The sequence below is a fragment of the Equus quagga genome, chromosome 5, assembly GCF_021613505.1.
Source record: "Equus quagga isolate Etosha38 chromosome 5, UCLA_HA_Equagga_1.0, whole genome shotgun sequence".
Classification (NCBI taxonomy): Eukaryota; Metazoa; Chordata; class Mammalia; order Perissodactyla; family Equidae; genus Equus; species Equus quagga.
The window spans coordinates 51,632,980-51,638,773 of record NC_060271.1 but is presented as its reverse complement, the minus strand read 5'-3'; positions in this window follow the sequence as shown (position 1 = coordinate 51,638,773).

Sequence of the window (5,794 nt, the reverse complement as noted above, 5' to 3'; positions counted from 1 at the left end):
GCGAAATCAGGTCATACAGAAGAACGACTCGATCTTTGATAGCGTTGGTTCCTTAAAAATTGGTCTACAACCCCCACACTCCGCAACTTCAAAGCAGTGAACGCATGTCTCAGGGAGAAGCAGTAATAAAAGAATATGAATACTACTTAAATATGCTTAAAAGCCCAAAGAGACAAAGGGGAAAATAGTGAATATGACATAAAAGTATGAGTTCATGAAATGGAACAAGCAGATATGAAAAGTGACCTAAAGTATGGTAAGTGAAAAAAAAAATCATTACATGTGTTAAATGAGACATTAGATAAAACCGTAGGGTTAATTGGTAAAATGGACGACAGATTAAGTAAATCTTTCAGAATTCAGCTCAGAGAAATAATGAGATGAAGAGTAGAAAAGAGAAGTTAAGAGATAAGGAAGATAAGAGCAGAAGGTCCGCTATGCCTCTGATTGGACTTCTAAGAGGTTATGGAGAGAACGGTAGAGGCAATGTTCAAAGAGACACTGCTGAGAACTTTCCAGAAGTGAAGAAACCCTCAGATTGAAAAGTCAGAATAAGTAAATTTTATACATACACAAAGAAATGTTGTAAGGAAACTGTAAAACATCAGTAGAGAATTCTAAAACCCATCAGAGAGAAATCAGAATGCTGATAAAGGAACAACAGTCTAACAGACTGCAGCCTTCTCATCAGAAATAAGAGGGGACAGAAGACAGCGGAGCACAATATTTAAAGTCCTGGGAAAAAATATTGTGAACTTAGAATTCTTGTCTACATAAACGCATACTTAAGGATGAAGGGGCAGCAAAGACATCTTCAGATATACAAAGACTTTTAAGTGTTATTGTTTAAAGGCTTGTACAGAAAGATATATGCAATATACAAAATAATCTACCTAAGCAAGAATAATGAATTCATAAAGAAGGAGTGGGGTGCAAGAAGTAATAGCAAAAAATGTGTAGAATGTGGTGGTATATTTGAATAGTTATTCCCTGTAAAGTAAGATAATACTAATGAGAATGAAAGTGAAAAAAACGTATGTGAGTGTGAGTTTACAGTCCATGTGGAAATAAACAACAGAATGCTCGTCCTGCGAGTTGGATTAGGAATGTGGGAAGTTGTCAGTCAAGGTGTGGTATTACTAATCTTTGTGCCTTGTTTGGGAAGAGACTAGAGAGAATGATTTGTTTTAACTTGTTTAGAAAGCAAAAATTTAAGTATATATGTTAAAAATTTGAGTAAACACACAAATAATAAGAATATAATGCATAATTTCTCAAACAGTAAGAGGAAAGATAGGAAATATATACAGTTTGATCAACCTTGTGGAAGGTAGAAAAGAAAGAAGATAAGTGGATAAAAATATATATTAGAAACCCAAAAAGTAAATTGTATAAATATGCTAAAATATATCAAAATCATAAAATAAGGAATGGACTGAACACAGAACTTAGAGACAGATTGGCAGATAGGAACAGATTGGATTAATATCTAACCATTTGATGTTTATAAAAAACACATTTAAAATATAAAGACACAAAAATGTTGAAAAACAATGGGCTATAAAATATCTCCCAGGTAAATACTAAAATAAGGTGATGTAGAAATATTAATAACAACTAAAAGAGAATATAAGACAAAAACAAAAAAAGGAAAAGGAAATATTTCATATAAAATAAGAGAAAAAATCTCCCAAGAAGTTATATCAATAATGGTTGTATGCACATGAAATATAATTTCCAAACATTTAAAGCAAGAACTGACAGAATAATAGAAGAAGTTGACAAAACCCCAATGATAGTGGAAGGTTTAGCATACACCTTTCAGAAAATGATGGCTCAAATTTACAAATCATTGAAGTTTTGAAAAACATAATTGACAAACTTTTTGATCTAATAATTTTTATATACAATTTTTCTCTTGACAAAGATTACAATTTATTTTAAGCATATACAGAACTTTAAAAAATATACCATATATTTATTGAAGAAAATCTCAACAAATTCCTAAGAACTGATGTTATACAACCATCTCATCTAATGCAATAAAATTAGAAAATAAGGAATTAGCAAGAGCTCAAAAAACCCCTGAAATGTTTATAAAAAACATGTTTCAAAATAATTCATTAGGGGCAGGCCAGGGTTTCTCGCCAGTTCAGATCCTGGGTGCGGACATGGCACTGCTCATCAGGCCACGTTGAGGTGGCGTCCCACATGCCACATCTAGAAGGACATGCAACTAAGACATACAACTATGTACCAGGGGGATTTGGGGAGATACAGCAGGAAAAAAAAAAAAAAAAGATTGGCAACAGTTGTTAGCTCAGGTGCCCATCTTTAAAAAAAGAATAAAAAAAAGAAAAAAAAAAGAATTCATGAGTTATAAAAGAAGTCATAATGGAAATTAAGAAAATAAGAAAAGGAGTATAATTTTTAAAAACGTGGACCATAGTTAAGCCAATTCTCATAATGAAATTCATAGCTTTCAAAAATACATTAGAAAATAAAAGATTTTAAATATCAATTATCAATTAACTAAGCAGCTAATTCAGGAAGTGAGAAGGAAATTAACAATGCAAAGTGATTGGTTTCTTCTCCAATTCTGAAAAAATTAAGATAGCACCTCTTTAAATATTGCCTCTGTCCTATTCTTTCTTCTCTTTTTCAGATGCAGATTAAAAGTATTCTCTGTGCCTTTTTCTGCTCTTTTGATTTTCTTGTATTTTTTCTCTTTCTGCATTGCATTTTTGATAGTTTCTTTTGACATATTTTCCAAATCATTAATTCTTTCTTCCGCTGTGTCTGATCAGCTGTCAAAGACACTTTGTGACTGTATTTTTGGTTTTTGTATTTTTTAGTTATAGATGTTCTGCTTTTTGTTCTGATTTCTTATAAAATGTTTTTATAGTTTTCTGCTCTCTGTGGATATCTTCAAACTTGAATTTTATTTAAAATTATAATTATTTTTTTTAAAAAAGTCATGTAATAATTTCAGTATCTAGTTTTTATAGGCTTGTTTCTCTTGTCTGCTCTTTCTTCATCATGTCTTATTTGTGTGTGTGGGGGGGGTGGGGTGGGTGTGTGAACATGCATGCACTAGGTTATCTTTATGTGCTGGTCGTTACATTATTTTATTAAAGATGATTTTATTTAGGGAAGTTTTAGGTTTATAATAAAATTGAGAGAGAGTTACAGAGATTTCCCATATATCTCTTCCTTCACACATGCATAGCTTCCCCCATTATCAGTATTACTACCAAAATGGTACTTTTTTTTTTAATCAAGGATGAGCCTACATTGATACCTCACAATCACCGAAAGTCCATAGTTTACTGTAGGGGTTGCTCTTGGTGTTGTACATTCTATGAGTTTGGACAAATGTATAATGGCATTTATCTGCCTTCATAGTATCACACAGAGTAGTTTCACGCTCTAAAAATTATCTGTGTTCTGCATATTTATTTTCATCCCTCCCACCCCTACCTCCATCCCTGGCAACCACTGATCTGTTTGCTGTCTCCATAGTTTTACCTTTTCCAGAATGTCACATAGTTGGAATTGTATAGTATGTAGCCTTCTCAGATTTGCTTCTTTCACTTAGCAATATCCATTTAAATTTCCTTCATGTTTTTTCATGACTTGACAGCTCATTTCTTTTTAGTCTGGATGTACCAGTTTATTTACCCATTCACTTAATGAAGGATATCTTGGTTGCTTCCAAGTTTGGGTAATTATGAGTAAAGCTGCTATAAACATCTGTGTACAGGTTTTTGTGTGGACATAAGTTTTTAACCCCTCTGGGCAAATGCCAAGGAGTGTGATTGTTGGATCTTATGGTAAAAGTAGGTTTAGTTTTGTAAGAAATTGCCAAACTGTCTTTCAAAGTGGCTGCACCGTTTTGCATTCCCACCAGCAAAGAATGAGAGTTCCTGTTGCTCCACATCCTCACCAGCATTTGGTATTGTCAGTGTTCCAGATTCCGGTGATTCTAATAGGTGTATAGTGGTTGATCATTATATTTTAAATGTTTTTTGTAGGAATAATGTGATGCCTAAGGTGAAGATATATTCTTCCAAGGAGGGTTTGCATTTATCTCTACCAGGTCCTTGGTGACACTATCGGTTTGTGGATGACCTTAATTCAAGTTTAAAAGTTTGATGTTATCTGGATCATCCAGGTGATGAAAATTCTGGTTTCCAGAGCTGCTTCATTTACTTTTATCTCTTGAGAGCCAGCTTTTGGAGTCCCTGGTTGATGTGGGCTGCATGTCCATTAGAATCCCACTGGGCGTGTCTGGGCGTGACCCTGGTCCCCTTGGCACAATCTTATAACTTGTTGGTAGCTGTGTGGAGGGTCAGCAAATGGTCTCAGAGGAAAAATGGTTTTGACAGCTGAGTTTACCTGTCTGTATTCTCACATTTTCCTATAAACCCATACCAGTTCTTTTTAGGAAATCCTATGTTTCTTCTTAACCTATATCCCTAAATCTGCAATTATTCCATATTGTGTGTATTTTTGTTACAAATTCTCCTACTTCGTTATTTTCCCCCTACACAGAAAGTGCCTATTTGACATCTCTTGGATGTCTTGTCAATATTTCAAATCCAACATGTCCAAACAAGGCCATTTATTCACTCTCCACCTCACCTACACACACACAGACACACGCACACACACTCACAACCCTCTGCTGTTTTCCATTCTCCCATCCTAATACATCTTCTAAATGCCCAGTGAAAAGCCCAGGAGACGTTATTTTGTCCTTGCTGTCTCCCTCCCATGCACTCTCGACATAACCTCAGAAGCCACCCATTTTTGTTACTCTCCGAATCCACTACGTCCACTGTAGTTCTGAGCCACTGTCATCTGTGTGTTTGAGTAATGCAGACACGGCCTAATTAGATGAAAATTTGCCTTCTCCTCTTGCTGAGGACATCACTTCCGTCTTTAAACCCCAGACAGAATAATCTTTAAAAATGTAAATTGTATCATGGCCTCTCCTGTTTAAATGGCATTCCACAGCACTGGCATGAATTGCATGGGTAGCAAGGCTGTGCTTTAGGACCCCACCACGTGCACTTACATTAATTTCTGTTTATCTGATAGGTGAAGCTTTGACTTGCCGTGGGGACTTATTATTCTGCCTAGGAACATGCTTCCCCAGATCTTTCCTGGGCTTGCTTATTTTTATCATTCACTTCTCATCTCAAGCGTCACGTCTTCAGTGAACTCTTTCCTGAGCACCCGCTATAAATTGCCAGCCCCTGCCCTTGTGCCTACTTGTCCTTACTATGTCTCATACTGTTTTATTTTCTTCATAGCCCTTATTTCTATCTGAAATGGTTCTGCTCAGCTTCTTAGTTTTTTGTTTATTGTCTGTCTTTTCTAATGGAATGTGCCCCTGTTTTCCAGATCCTAGAACACTGTGTGACACAGAAAAATGTTCAATAGATGTTTTTTTGTGGTTGTTGAAATTGGGGAAATTTCCTATATGTTTCCTGAGTTCCTTTGTTTTCAGAAACACAGGTTGCATTTGAATTTGTAAAGTTCATTTCTCTTTTAGAAATAAAAAAGGGGTGAGGGACAAGGTCTGTGCCTAAGACATCAAGGGAAAGCTTCCTTTCTCTGCTGGAAGGTGGGTGATTGCACCCTATTACCAGATCCTCCTCAGAATCAAACCTGTGTGACAGTGACCGTATGGCACGGGGCCTGCACCTGTCACCATCACCTGGCACAACATCCACCCGGCCTGGCTCCTCTCCCCATCACTCTGGTCCTTCTCACCTGAAATGGCTCC